At 35.4% G+C, this 16,825-nt stretch overlaps 1 protein-coding gene across 3 annotated transcripts in view; it reads left to right on the top strand.

Moving 5' to 3' along the window:
* Window positions 1-1,907: 1,907 nt before the first annotated feature.
* Window positions 1,908-16,825, top strand: part of LOC128682516 (uncharacterized) — a 63,962-nt gene continuing 49,044 nt past the window's right edge. Inside the window, exon 1 of one of the 3 annotated variants that reach the window (XM_053767255.2) lies at window positions 1,908-2,521. The gene's annotated coding sequence lies outside the window, so the exon portion shown is untranslated. The remainder of the gene's footprint in view (window positions 2,522-16,825) is intronic. The other 2 variants (XM_053767254.2, XM_053767256.2) reach the window with 2 other exon arrangements.

Below are 16,825 nucleotides of genomic sequence, written 5' to 3'. Positions count from 1 at the left end.
AACAGTTAACTCTAAGATAACTCTGAAAAAGCTAACACAACTCTGGCTTAACTGTGAAATCTCTAACACATCTCTAAATTATTCTGAAATAGCTAATAAAATTATGACAAAACTCTGAAATAGCAAACACATCTCTGAAATAGCTAACACAACTATGGCATAACTGTGAAATCACTAACACAATTCTAACATAACTCTGAAACTGCTAACATAACTATAAAATAGCGAACATATCTCTAAATTATTTTGAAATAGCTAACACGTTTTTAAAATACTCTAAAATACCTATCACTTCTTACGCAACTTACCGTATAGCTTACATCTTTCTAAATGACTGAAATAGCTAACACAACTCTAAATTTTTTTATCAATACCCTGATCACAATCATAACTTGTTTTGATATTCTTTTTGACTATGTACATTATGTCCTTTGATAAATTATTTAAAAAAAAGTAATAAACAATAATGGTAAGCCCTTCTGGCATGATAGGGACCAACACTGTTCAAATGAGTTTCTTTCGGCATTTCTTCTCAGCAGCGGTCGTTTCGAAATGCCAGTAGTTTGTAGCTTGTGAGAAATAATTATTTAACATAAAAATTGTCGTTAAAAAGTGCCTGTGAAGGTCTAATTTCTAAATAAATAATTTGAATTTAACATAACAGAGGTCTCGTAGTCGTAAAGATAATATAGTAGTTTTCATAGATCACAATAAGTTGTGATCACAATAAGTTCGTCACGATGTTTTCCTTCACCGGAAGCTTGCCTCCGTAACCTGGACACCGCTTGACAGTTTAAGTTTCATTTCTTACTTACCATTAGCGGTAGGTAGTCGTAAAAGTCATGTCTGATACCGGCGACTTGCATAAAATCTGACACCAGTGTTGGAACTTTCCCATTCGGTTATAATTTTATTAATAAGATACGGCTTAGGACTTACGCTAAATAAAATCTCTCAATACATACTCAATATACTACGCATTGCCATGCCACACCAAGTGTAGCCGGCATTATACAAAAGTTCAAAAAGAATAATAAAACAAAATAACAAAAATAATAACATTAATAAAAAGTTAAAACATGTTTTAAGCTGAAGAATGTTTAGTCATAGTATTGTTGTCGACAAAACATAAATGATTTAACATTTTCATGGCAGGGAAAATTGTTGTGAATTACCTATTTACCTATTAGGTATTTGTTAATTTTTTTTGTGACGAAGAAGTAAATAATTGAGGCTGTGGGCTGTGGGCATGTGTCCCATACATGTGCTTTTTTAGAATGGAATTGTGCGACGCTTGCGTTAATTATATACAAATAAAACTGGCCTAGTGTGAACTCGGACTCGCGCACGAAGGTTCCGTACCGTTTTTTTATTTTTATTATTAGCTGTTTAAGTCCCACTGCTGGGCAAAAGCCTCCCCTAACTTCCTCCACGCATTCTTATCCTTGGTGTTCTCTTGTCATTCTTTATCGAACTTTTTGATGTCATCCGACCGTCCTAGGCCTTCCTCTTTTCCTGTATCCGTCAGTTGGGATCCATGAGGTCAGTCTGTATGCCCATCACTCCAGGTGCATGCGGCAGACGTGACCCGCCCAGTCCCACTTCAGTCTAGCTGGCTTTGTTGTCACATCAACAATGTATGTTATCGAGCGCAGCACAGTGTTCCTCATTCGCTCGACGAGTTTGAGACTTGACGTTTTATCTTGTTGTTATAGCGGCAATGTAAATACATTATCTTTGAAATTTTCAACGACACGAATAAACAGCCTGAAATACGAAATATACCAACACGTAGCACGTTACTACGGACGTAAGACGCAGCATGTTGTTTCTTTTCTCGTATCGTGTTCGCATCGTTTAAAAAAAAGAGAGAATCTGTGGACTCCATGACGTGCTACGTATTTTATGTACGGTTAGCGACCTTCGAGCACGGTACCCTGAAAAGACAAGCGCGTTACTCAGATGGTGTGCAGTGACCAGTTACCAAGAAGTTAACCGCAAATATTGTGGCCTACAGCAAAGTGATAATGAGACAAATATAACAGCACTTTGCTCCGAAAGTTACACAATCAATTCCACACGCTAACCACGATCAATTTATGTTACCAACTGGTCGACAATGCTACACCGTACACGAACTCAGAAGCTATAGTAGCTACCTATGTAAGCAAAAAACGCATGCACTGCAAGCCACGCATACGTCACTTATTTCGCCAGGTATTCGAGATGAGATGATATCATTCTATATCGTACGATCCACCGGTTTCTTTCGTCTTCCCCGGCGGCGGCGACTGTGCTCGCTCAGTGCCAGCCGTGTGTTCGGACGTTGTGGATGTGTTGCCGGCCGCTACTGACCGCCTCCCGCCAACTTTTCGGAATCCGTACAACTTTATGAATGAAATAATAATTATTTACGACTTTTGTGAGCTGTTGTGCTGTTCGTGACATTTATTGCGATTGTGTTCGAGTGTTACTTGTGTATTTGAGTTTTTTTTTTGTGCCGATTTGGAGTGCTGCAAAGGTGGGTTAATTATTTTTAAACTCTTTTCTGTCACGGTCGTGGACCTAGGTGCTCGTATATATTTTTTTTCTTTTAATTGTTTTATTAATTTTATGTAGATTCACGAATAAACTATTGCTCTAAACTATAATATTATTGGTGCATGATGATTTTTATTAATTAGTTAAGTAACAAACAAGACAGCTAGAAGCTATTCTGGTTTTAGTAGAAATCCAATTACTTACCTACTTACTTAATATTACTTAGCTTTGCCACAGGTCTTCGTTCACGTGGCAATTTCAAGATTTTGGATAGCCTTATAGGCTATCCAGAAAATATATGTATAGCTTATAGCAGAATATATATGTATAGCCTATAGCTTTCCTCATGAATGAGGCTAGCATACACAGTAGCTAATCTTGAGAACTGATTTCAATAATCCCTTCACCAATATTTAGAATGAAATGACATGATGGACATGGTTTCAGGCAGATGTATTTCATGGACGTAGCTAGTCACGGGCTCAGGGTGGGGCAGCAGTCTAAAATAAATATGCTACTAGCAAACTTGGTACTTATACGCGGGTATAAGTACCAAGTTTGCTAGTTTGGTTTTATCCCGTTTTTTTTTTTCATACAAAAAGTATCTGTATGTACTTTTGAGACAAATGTCTCAAAAAACTTTAGGTTTTGTTTTGATCGCATTTTTTGCGTCTACTGTCGAGTGTGAACTTACGGATATTAAGTATTGTAGGTTAATTGTTTACTAACTAAAAATCTAAAAATCTTAACTACCTATCTGCCTAGATAATTCAGGTTTTTTTTAATTTTTATAGGTTTGATTATTTTGGTTTGATTTTTATAGGTTTGACCCATAAGGTCAGAGCTAAGCCAGTCTTGTATAGGTAGGTAGGTACCTGTATTCTGAAAAAAAATCTGTAAAATGATATTTTTCTGTGGTGACTGAATTTGCGAAGTAGGCGAAATACCTGGGTAGTTTACGAACGTAAGTTTTATTTTCAAACGCATGATTGGTTTCTACCAGAATAGAATACCTATTACATAGGTACATATTTTAGTCACAATAATTATTTTCGGTCAGACTTTGCCTTGGACCGAGACGGGTGGAAAAATAAGAGAAGACCTTTGCCCAGCAGTGGGACGCGTCATCAAATGAATGAATGAAAATATTTCTTTAAGACTATGCACAATATACAATACAAGTCCATATTATATTAGTAACAGACAACTATGTTATTAAGAATTAAAATATAGGTTGTTGTTTTGGACATGTAAGGATGACCAGCACTTCAGAATTGCGCTATCCACCCTTTCCGACAACACCCTCAGGAGTGTGTTGGCGTGCAGTAACAACACACTCCTGCTTCCTTGTGGTCACCAAAAATAAACGAGCTACTTTTATTTCTACTTGAAAATTTGAAAATGTTCGTACTTAAATCTACTCCCTATCGAAATGCAAAAGTTTGTGAGGATGTATGTGTGTATGTTTGTTACTCTTTCACGCAAAAAATACTGAACGTATTGTTATGAAATTTGGTATATGGATAGAATATAACTTGGAATAACACATAGGGTACTTTTTATCTCCAAAATTCCAACGGGAGCACTAGTGGTAGTATCTACTTACCTACCTATCTATTGTTTGTTTTGTATTTACATAAGTAATTCTACAATTTTTTTTTCACATTCACATTATTTATTCGCCACCCAAGTGTTACAAAGACATTGAAATAATTATAATAGTGCTTATTTTCGCATATAATTAACTTTATACTTACTACTCGTGGTCATTACGTGGAATGAAACACACACAATGACTTTCTTGGCACTATTAATGGAGTGGTTTGCCATTGCCTTCTCGATTCCTTCACACACAAGTTAATAATCAACCAGTGTGCAGGTTTCCTCACGATGTTTTTCTTCACCGGAAGCAAGTGGTGGTCGATGAAAACTATTTATACATGAGTCAGATTGGTCATCATTGAGTCAGATTCTAAGATTTAAAGTTTTGGTTGGGAAGTCCATTAAAAATAATAATATAATTATAAATTAAACTCAACCATCATAAAATTGAAACAACTTTTATTACGAAGTCATCACCATAAAAGCAATAATTAAAGGTAGCTGTCGAACAGACACAGCTTTTTTTCGCTAAGATATATGTACATACTCAATCGTGACGTCACGTTATCTATCGTCCGGTATGGAGCGTCCGGACGAGTACAAAAATCGGTGATTTTATTTTTGTCACATCTTTGAAAGCATTGTCTTTACAGATATTACAGTATTTTTTTCACTGGTGTTTCTTATAATATAAGGGCAAGGGTTTTCCCGCTCGATTCCAGAATTTTTTCGTTTCATTATTATTTTCAAAAATAATTTAAAAAGCATGTGTGACATGTATAACAAATCCACTTAAATATGACGGCCTTCGAATACTTTGTTACCAAACTAAAAATAAGTCATCTATCCTATTGCAAAATTACTATGTGCCTAGGTACCTACTTACTATTGTTTGTTGACCTGGCATCTTGAGTTACAAAATAGTTAACTTTCATTATTTCTTACAAGCATGTCTATATGATTTACATTGTATTTACCTATTCGCTCGTTTTGATTTTTTTTCTGCTATTTCATGCAATTTCACACAAATGCACATGCATTTGCGCACTGTATCGGTCACAGTAATAAAAGAAATTTGTAACCGGTAAATGCAGCGCCGTCTGGAGGCCTTGGGGCATCCAAGAAATGGAGGCCCTAAAATATTTTTTATCATAAAATAAACAGCATTTTACAGGATTTTGTTTAGGTTCGCCTGTCCCGATGTTAGTCTGTAACACAGGTCTGTAATCAAATATTCCGCCTGTCTTGGTGGTTCGCAGAGCGTTGTGACCGCTGCGCTGCGGCCGCGCTGTCATTACGATCCGTCAATTTTCTTTAGAAAGAAATCATTTCCAGAATCAATCATTAATACATTATTATGACAAGCATGACTTAATGATGAGCCCAAGATCGGCTCCTAACAAGGGATCTCCTATTTACTGCACGAACATGACATTTCTTCTGACGATAATAAAATTATGTGTGGTAAAAATTACGTTTGAATTATTTATAACGGTAAAGTCTAGTAAGTTAACTAGTTATTTAAATTGTGGAGAATCTCTTATGAGCCCCAGAACAGTAGCCAAAGTCTGTGCTTTCCAAATACGACCCTAAATAGGTACTAAAACTATCTAGTTTAATGCAATTTCTAAAAAGTCAGTCTATACTATTATTATGAAGAGGTAAGCGTTTGTGAGTTTGTATGTTTGAGGCGGGCAATCACTGCAACTACTGAACCGATTTCAAACATTCATTCACCATTAGAAAGATACATTGTCCAAGATTGCTATCGGCTATATTTTATCTCAAAATTCCCACGGGTGCAAAGACTCGGGGAGTATCTAGTTCTTAATTAATAACTTTTACAAATTTAACCAGATAATCATTATTATTATAAAACAAACATATGATATATACAAATAAGTAATGACATATAGCATAATACATTATCCTACTTCCTTCTGATATTATGAATGTGATAGTTTATGAGTATGTATGTTTGTACGCCAAATCTACAGGATGAATTGTTATGAATACACGGGTGGAATATAACCTGGAATAACACATACGGTACTTTTTATCGAAGCGAGCGAAGCCCCGGGGCGAAGCTAGTTTATTACCATGTTTCATCCCACTTGTAGACAATTTATAACTAGATAATTAGGTACGTGTCTTTTATTGACATGATTATAAAACAAACATTAAATTGATGATAAAAACATAATCTAAATATAACTAAAAATTTATAGCATACTTACATTATCCTATACTTCCTACTACTTAATATTATAAATGAGAATGTTTGTGAGGATGTATGTGTGTATGTTTATTTAAATTTAGTATTGTAAATATATTTTTTTAGTTTTGAATTATCTAGAATGTAGTAAATATCTATATAACATGAAGGTCTACCACGAAACATACAAATGCGTAGCACGTTACTACGTACGCATGCTGTCTCTTACCTGCCACGCGAACTAAGTCGCGGGCATCAGCTAGTTTTTACAAAACACCAATAAACAAATGAATAACAGTGGACGTAAAGCGGGCTGATTCAATGACAGTCAGTCTTCAAATAATTATATACAAATCATACATACATATATGAATGTTGTATATTTGCAAAGACACATCCAAATTTTTTTGAAATTCAAATTGAAATAATTTATAGAATTATGAAATTAGACCTTCACAGGCACTTTTTCTTATATTTATAGTTATTTCTCACAAGCTACAAACTACTGGCATTTCGGAACGACCACGGCTGAGAAGAAATGCAGAAAGAAACTCATTTGAACAGTGTTGGTCTCAAGCCTTTGGACAAGCGGTTGAGTTTAGCTAACATCCAAAATTTGAAAGAAATAAATGTAAGCTGCTTCTGCCTAACATACGTACAAAATACTTCCACAAAAATTGCTACTGTAATTGCATACAGTTGTACAACAAATTACCAAGTTCAATGAAGGAGCTAAATCTTGGGCCTTTTAAAAAGAAATTGTATAAACGCTTGTAGACAAATGTTTTTTTTGAATAACAAATTTTAATCATGACATATTAAATAATGACTCAATGGTAATAACAATGACATTTTAGTAACTACATAAGTTACTAAAATGTCATTGCTCTGCACTTGACTGGATATTACTTATGTCGATCAGTGAAAATGAAAGTCTTACCTACTCAACATTGCCTGCCGATGTGGGCTGAATGTAAAGGACATTTTATGTTTTAACAACGAATCAACAACTCATTCAATGCGAAATAAATAATTTCATTTCAAAATTTAAATTTTCATTTACGCGTATACTTGACCTTGCGGCGTTACAGTAGTGAATTAAACAGGGACACGCTATGTGAGAGAGCGAAGCCCCGGGGCGTACCTAGTTTATTTTTAAGTACTTATTTGTGCTTAAGAGTAGCAGAACTAGTATGTCACGCTGCCCGATACGTACTGACTCGTTACTTTCTTTTACTCGATAATAAATTCCACGAATCGTTGTATGGAAGTAGCTATCGCTACATATCGCTGTCCGATCATTAAATTGGCCACATTCTGATGTGCATGAGCGGCGTATCGTGGGCCTTTTGCGCCCAGCGCGGAATAAAAACTTGCCGCCCCTTTGGATACTCGATATAAAGACGGACATTATGTAAAATAGTATGCACGGTTACTCGGTGCTATTGTGATATTCGCGATACGCAGACTTCAAGATCTGTTCATAAAAATGGTAATTGTTTTGCAAATTTAATAAATCTATATTTCATTATATTTATTCTGTAACAATATGGCACAATACAATGGCAATAGCACACTTGCAACGTTAATTAAAATAATCTATGGACTATGTATAGTCAAATATGTAATAACCGCGGGCGAGCAGCGAGCAAAAGCTAATAATTAATATACAATTGTATACATAAAATTAGTCAATTTCCAAAAATATAAAACAACGCTTAAGTCAATTCAATAATATAAAAAAAATCTATTATTTGTTTAAAAAAATCATCTACAAAATTGCGTAATGCGTTCAAGATTCTGGCCAAATTAAAAAGAAGTGCAGGACATTTTGGACAGAATCTATATTTTTTCAATTAGGTACCTATTCGCATAGTATGGCCTCCCGAGCTCCCGTCCGCGATCTGGAGAGCCCTCGGTCACCTGGACATGGTCATTATATTTTTCATCGTATAATTGATTATTAATTAATTGGATGTGACGTAAAATTAACTGGCATTTTAATTTACGTTGTAGTATTTTCGTTTACGCTAATCATTTTATTTATTTTCATTTACTAACTTACGTATCATAAAAAGAAAGTACGGTCACGTATGTCTGTATGAACGCGATAAATGCAAAAACTACCAGACTTAGTACAAATCTTTTGGAATAAATTGTCTAAAACAGTGAAAACTGCATCGAAATCCGTTGCATAATTTAAAAGAACAAAGATACTTACAGAGACGGAGGGTGATTTTGTTTTATACTAAGTATATAGTGATTAAAATTTAATTAAACAGTCGCAAAACCGTGTTGCATTTATAAAGACTTTTGATACATAGAACAGCAGTTATGAAAATAAATATTGCAATTATTTCATTCTACTTTTCAAACAGAGTTGGAATTTCACGTATCGCTTTAGTTTTCATGAAAATGTATTGAAAATATAAGCATAAAATTGGCTCCCAAGCAGGGTTTTACTCCTCAATGGTTTTCAGAACGGACATTTTCTTGTCACACGTTGAATGAAACAATAAAAACTTGAGGCAATAAAAACTAATATTCAAATAAAAATTAGATTAAATTCAGCCGTTTGGCTGATACGATGCCACAGATACAAAGACACAGGGGTTAAAAATGTTATTTGTAAAAAAAAAAACAACTTTTAACATGGCAACCGTAAATGGTCAAGAAAACCAGCCGTGGGCACACGCTTGTTTTCGATTTCGACACATGTATTTGAATTCGTATACGTGTATTATTTAAATTAATTCGTACATTTTAATTATAAATCCATTGTCTGCTAATCATTCTGACCAAAAATCAGTAACAAAGTCAAGAATTGAACAAAAACATATTTACATATGTCGCAAAAAGCCAATTGATGTCATAAAATTGAGATATAATACACATAAAGAAAAATATCTCAACAAAATTTGTAGAGATTTTTGACAATTTACCGCCTTTTATACGCGACTAGTTTTTGTCCACAACTTCGTATGTGAGTAAAAATCCGTTTTCCGTGGGAATTTCAGGAAATCCCTTCTTAGTGCTCCCCTACACTGTCCTAGAACCACACAAAATTTCAGCTTTCTACGCCCAGTAGTATCGGCTGTGCGTTGTCTGTCAGTCAGTCACTCAGTAACGCAAGAGTTTTATATATATATAGATTAATGTTAATGCATTTATCAGCAGGTTGAGTAGGATAAGTCTAGGGCGGTAGATTTTAAGGAGCGGCAATATTAATATTAATAAAATCCCTAAAATAAAACATTGAAAATGTTGTATCCAAAATTCTTTCTCCTGTACGAAGCCACATTATTCCTGAGGTACATTTTATTCCGACATATCCACGAGAGCGATTCCTCGGGACGCAACTAGTTGCCCGGGATATGAATAAATCTAAAAACTGACACAATTGCAGTAGCTCAGTTTACAATACAATAATAACGAGATGCAGTTGATACAATGAAAACTATAGAACACAAATCATTTTACAATCTCTTTGGTTAAGAAACGCTATTAATTATTGTGAACTATGCTTACTTACCTAGTTTCATAGGTCAGTCATTAGAGTGAGAGCGGCTAAAAATGTATCCTTTCCTTATATTTATAAAACAAAGTCCTCTGTCGCATCTGTCTGTTTGTTCGCGATAAACTCCAAAACGGCTGCACGGATTTTTATGAGGTTTTCATCAATAGATGGTGTGATTCCTGGGGAAGGTTTAGGTGTAATTTATTATGTTTTTACCCAAGCGAAACCTGGACGGGCCGCTAGTAACATATTGCAGCCTCAGGAATCACATTATCTGTTGGTGTTTTGAGTTTCTCGCGAACAGACCGACAGACAGATGCGGCAGAGGACTTTGTTTTATAACATGTAAGGATTAGCCGAGCGAAGTCGTGACGCGTCGCTAGTTACGACATTACGTCCACACGATTAATGGACGAACCCTGACGTACTACGTTTGTATGTTTCGTGGTAGGCTCTGTAGTCTCACGCTAGTACAGTCAACCGAATGCCAAGTTATCCTGCTTTGATCTCTATGCGGCGGTATTAACGACGAATTTGCAATGTATTTAGGTAGCTTGATGTGCTGTTTGACTTTACTTTTTATTATACTGTGCTACGGGCGTCAAAGTAACAAAATTCGCCACTGTGCGTGACATTATCACTTGCGGTATGTAATTAGTAGTATATTTTATGAGGCAAATTGAAGACAAAACGTTTTCTTAGAATTTTGTACGACCCATTTGTTACTAAGAAAATATGACAGATCATTATTCAATTCATCGTCTTAAATACAATTTTATGTTTATTGTAGCACATTCCTGAGCCTCAAAATGTCCAGAGAAAGTAGGTATGCTGCCCGTGGGATTTGAATTTCAAACCTTTGATAGATATATGTATTGCTATAAATACTTTCGGACCCCTCCTAGCTATGCTTTTTAGGGTTCCGTAGCCAAATGGCAGAAACGGAACCCTTATATGTAGATTCGTCATGTTTGTCTGTCTGTCATAGCCACTTTTTCCGAAACTATAAGAACTATACTGTTGAAACTTGGTAAATAGATGTATTCTGTGAACCGCATTAAGATTTTACACAAAAATAGAAAAAAAAAACTATAAATTTTGGGGATACCCAAACTTAGAACTGAAACTAAAAACCAATACGTGTAGGATATCTATGGATAGGTCTTAAAAAATGATATATTTCTTTTCTAAACTAAATAGTTTGCGCGAGAGACACTTCCAAAGTGGTTAAATGATTGTAACTTTTAAAATAAGATGATTAACCTCAAAAAAATATATGATGTACATTACTATGCAAACTTCCACCGAAAATTGGTTTGAACGAGATCTAGTAAGTAGTTTTTTTATACGTAAACCGCAATACCCTTCATGGGCGAGTCGGACTCGCACTTGGCCGCTTTTTAAGTTTTCTTATTATGAAGGTATAACTAGTTTTGTGACGACCTCTCAGATGGTTCTGTCCTGTCTGTTGATATATCTTGAATTTAAGTAACCTGTTGCACTTTACCTAATTACGAAATCAAAATCAAAATCCAATCATTTATTCAGAAATTAGGCCTTCACAGGCACTTTTTCACGTCATATTCTAAATTAAATGATGTTTACCAAAGCTACAAACTACTAGCATTTCGGAACGACCACTGCTGAGAAGAAATACCGAAAGAAACTCATTCAAACAGTGTTGGTCCCTATTATGCCAGAAGGGCTTACCATTTTTTAAATATAAATTTATGTATAATACGATGATGCATAATAGTTAGTAGATACTTACGTATCTTGATGATTTAAATGTTTTTATTATGAAGGTTTACCTTTGGGGGCCCGGTGCATAATCTTCTGGAAAGAAAGAAAGAAAACATTTATTTGCCAAAAACATGAGTACAAATAGACAAATTGATGTCAAAATGAATTAGACCTACACGTTTTACCGAATATAGGTATGCAAATATAAATAAATCAAGAGGAGCATGCTATCCACTACAAATCCAAAACAAAAAAAGAATTATAATGTATACTAGCACTAAATTCTATCCGAGTCTATTACGAGTCTGGTACGGTGTGTGGTTCAATATCGGGAGACAAATGAATAGACAGATAAATTATGTACCCAGGTAAGTATTTGTTCTGTAACACACATAGATTACAAAAAAAATCACACATATAAATGTATCATACTGCTCCTACTAATATTATAAATACGTAAGTTTGTGAGGATGTATGTATGTTTTTTACTCTTTTACGCAAAATCTACTGGACGGATAGTTTTGAATTTTGATACACGGCTAGAATATAACCTGGAATAACACAGGATATTTTTTATCCCAAAATTCCTCCCACGGGAGCGAAGCCCCGAGGCGCAACTAGTACAATATGAAACATACATGTATCGGGAATCATACAGGACCTTTTTCCCGGAAACTTACGACTAATATTAATAAAGAATCCATCATTCATACTAAGTAATATTATAAATGTGAAATTAGTTTGTAGGTGCGTTTGTTTGTCTTTCACGTCGAAATGGAGCAACGGTTTGATGTGATTTTGGTGCCGCGAGCAGAGCCCCGGGCAATAGCTAGTATTTTTAACCCCCGACGCAAAAAGAGGGGTGTTATAAGTTTAGCGTGTCTCTGTCTGTACACATACAGAGACACGCTATGTGTATGTGTATCTGTCTGTGTCCTCCTGAACTGATGAACCGATTTTCGTTTAGTTTTTTTTGTGTCATAGATAATTTTATCCCAAGTGTTATCCATGTTTCATGAAAACCGGTTCAGCCGTTCAAAAGTTGTAGCGAAATGAATATTGAAAGTCGGAGTTTTTTTATTTATTTGTCTAACAAATAATACAAATTTGTTTGCTAGCGTGCGTTTCTCGAAACCGTTGTAAAATATAGTAGTTTTAGGTACTTGCATTGACTAGCCGCCAATCACTTTGCCAACTAAATAATATTAGGTAATAAATATTAGCTAAAATTATCCATATCAATTAACCAATTGTTTTTCATATTGAAACTAGCCGTTCAACCCGGCTTCGCTCGAATAAAAAGTAAATATAAAGCGACTTTGTTTTATACTATGTAGTAGTGATGTGTTATACCAATACTTACTTAAATTACACTAACTAATACATATTCTAAATAATTCGGACACTTCCTATAGCGAAGGTCCTTTTTTCGATAAAACATTAGAGAAGAATATTTTTCCACATAATACACTATCAACAGGATGGGTAGATTGCACAGTTAACTTTGACGTTATCTTTAACCTGTGTTAAAAAAACGCAAAATACATCATTTTGTCTATACGTGATAGGCGCGCGGTTGAAATCAACGTAAAATTTGACGATGCATCTCACCATCAAAGTTCAAAAATTTAATTTAGAGTTAGTCTGATGGGTAAAAACAACAACCTTCCTTTGCAGTCGGGTAAAGAAAGAGACAATGTGTAGACGCAATGACATATTATGTATAAGTATATTAAGTATGTACAGTCAACAGCACATCAACATACCCAAATTCATTGCAAATTCGTCGCTATTACCGTCTCTATTCGTCGCTGTTAAATGTAAATTAACATTTAGTTAGTCTAGTTTATTTTTTATTTGTGTGCTATTTATTGCTACTAACACATCGATACTAATAATATTATAAAGAGAAAAGATTTGTATTCTTGTTTTTTTTTGTTTGCAATGCATAAACTCTACTGGGCCAGAGTTTATGCGATGCAAACAAAAAAAGACTGAAATTGTGGCATAGAAATAGACTAAAGCTTCTGCAGTGACATAAGCAACTTTTTTATTATGGATTTACCCGATCAAAGCCGGGACAGACCTTTAGTAATATTAAAAAGAAGAAAGATTTGTATTTTTGTTTGTAATGTATGAGAACTGAAAAACTACTAAGCCAGCACTCTTCAGGAGTGACTTTTATTATGGTTTTATTCGAGCGAAGCCGGGGCGAGACGCTAGTACATAACATAATCTGTGGTCTGTGTATTATCTGCTTATCAACTCACCAGGATGCTTATTAGTCTAGATTTCTAGAACCGGTTTTTGTGAAACAGGAAATATTAGTTGGCTCTCGTAATTTTTACTATACTTAGGGTGGGTTGCACCGTCAGTTTTGACGTGAACATTAATGTGCGCAGCAGAAAAACGCAAAGTACGCCATTTTGTTTAAATGTCAGCGGCGCGCCGGTTAAAATCAATGTCAAATTTGACAGTGCAATTCACCCTTTGGAAATTACTTTTTTCACAACTTGTCGCCTGCGATGTGACCGGATTTATGCCAAGACAGGCATAAAGTTTCCATTCTTTTGTGTGGACTTTATCATCGTCTCTCATTCTCAGACTGAAGGTCATTTCATAAAAACTTCGCCTCTGAGTCCTCAAACACAATAGGAGATCAAAAGGCTTACCATGAAACATACACACTTGCTGCGCCCCGGGGCTTGGCTCCCGTGGGAATTTCGGGATAAAAAGTACCCTATGTGTATCCGTCCAGTAGATTTTGCGTGAAAGAGTAACAAATAATTATGGTTACAACATAGATAACATTAATATATTTCTTTTATATCTATGGTTACAACCTACAAACTTGCACATTTAAAATATTAGTAGGATTAACATGCTGTCTCTTTTACCCAAATAGTATACCTACGTACGCATCGTGTAAAAATAAATAAAAACCTGTGGACGCCATACGTGCTACGAATTTAAGGTTTCAAGTAATTCACCCAGTTTCTTCCTTTACAGTCAGCCACAAACCCATCTTTGGACACGAGACTTTTCGGGAAGAATGTTTTTATAATAAACTAACGAACCTCCGCGGCTTCGCACGGGTGCAATATTATGCATGCATGTTATCTAAACTAAACCTTCCTCTATATATGGCCGTCCAAATCAAAAGGGACCTTATGGCGGCTAGCACTACGTCTTTATTGACGTTGTTTGAATACAACGGCAATAACATATATGTAATAAAAAAAAACGCATCAAAATCCGTTGCATGGTTTAAAGATTTAAACAAACGCAGAAACAGGCAGCGCGAAGCGACTTTGTTTTAAATATTATATAATGAGTTATAAATCTATGGGAGAGTCAGAATCCGCGTTTGTAACCAGAAACAATTTCAGATGAGAGCTATCATTATCGGGTATCAGAATAAGTAACGGTTAGCGCCGTGCTAACAACTGAATCATTAGGATCTCGGTCATTGTACTGTCGGCAAAAAAAAAATAGTGGAAAAAAAAACGACTGGCTTTTTTGCCGTTCGCTATTAGAAATATAGTTGTTTTTGTACACATCTGATGCTACATCATCGTGCGAAATAAATAGTTGAATGATATAAGCTTGTCGCATTAGTCCTCTCTCTCATTTAAATGTGTTCCTGGTCGATTCCTCAGTCGGTAGCGTCGGAAGACAAGGTCCACTTTACTAATTTCAAAGTTCATAGCTCTGTATTGCTTTCATTCGGTGTGCCGTTTGACTGTATAGATCCCAAGGGATAAGTCCGTCATTGTATTTACATGTATATTTTTCGTATCATTTTAAATTGATGTACAGTCAACGGCACATGAATCTACCCAACTTCATTGCAAACTCGCCCCTATTGCCGTGGCATAAAGATCCAGGCAGGGCAATTTGACTTGTGGTCGCCTGTACTTATTTTTGTGCAATAAAGTTATTACAAACAAACATACATTAGGTCTTCAAGTGCACAAATTAGGGCGCTGTAATTTAGTTGTCTTTTTTATAATGTTAGAATCTCACTACTTCGTATGTGAGTAAAAATCCGTTTCCCGTGGGAATTTCAGGAAATCCCATCTTAGTGCTCCTCTCCCTACACTGTCCTAGGAACCTACACACCAAATTTCAGCTTTCTACGCCCAGTACGCACAGCAGACTACTGTCTGCTGTGCGTTGTCGTCAGTCAGTCACTCAGTAACGCGTGTTTTATATATGTATATAGATTAAGATTATAACATTGTCACACAATTTATATTACTGGTAATTAATTAACAATAAAAAAATTTTTCCTTTAACACGGTTTTTAGGATCCATAGTTGTCAGACAGTTTCAGATTAATCCTGCCATGATTCTGTCAAACAAAAAACTTAGGATGTGAATGATGAAAAAGCGGTCCCTGGTCTCCGCCGCCACATGGCTCAGAAGATACCGAAAGAGGTAATCTTGGAGCTTATAGTATGACCTAAAAAGGACTTCACCGTGAAAACATAGGGCACCCACAATGCGCAGCGCCCTTATCCTTTGCCGCTCCTTCTGTAGTAAATACGCCGCTCTGTTTGGCATGTGTGCGTTTTAAAAGCTTTGATTTAACTTGCGTTCGTTTATTTGTCTATTTGCTTGTTCGGTTCAAATAACATAAACATTTTAAAGTTAAAAATGCTTCGACATTTAAAAATTCATGGCTTAGAACATTCTTGATTGAGTAAAAAAAGGTGATTTATTAATGACTAGATGTCATATAGCCTATAGCAATCTTGGATAATATACCTTTCTAATGGTAAATGAATTTTTGAAATCGGTTCGGTAGTGTCGGTGATTACCCGCCTCAAACATACAAACTCACAAACGCTTACACCTCTATATAGATGGGTATGGGGTTTATTTAGTCTCAATATCTTTATCATTACTTAGGCGACTTGTGTAAAATCTGAAGTGTTAGCAATAACACACTCGAAAAGACAGAAAGTTTGATGAACTGCAGCAGTCCTATAGTGTTAGCCGGCAACAGGCATATCACGATGTGGCCAATTTAACGATTGGCCGACGACATAATTAAACATTATTGTGCCAACTACGCATTTGCGTGTCTGATTTGTTTGTTGGGGAGAGAAAAGGACAAATATATCAGACGTTTCATGGGGCAATGAATTACGCTTTAAGTATCTATCTATATTAAAATATTTTATAGTTATATCATTAACAGA

Source organism: Plodia interpunctella, chromosome 30 (genome assembly GCF_027563975.2).
Source record: "Plodia interpunctella isolate USDA-ARS_2022_Savannah chromosome 30, ilPloInte3.2, whole genome shotgun sequence".
NCBI classification, from domain to species: domain Eukaryota; kingdom Metazoa; phylum Arthropoda; class Insecta; order Lepidoptera; family Pyralidae; genus Plodia; species Plodia interpunctella.
This window is presented reverse-complemented; position numbering and strand designations above follow the sequence as displayed.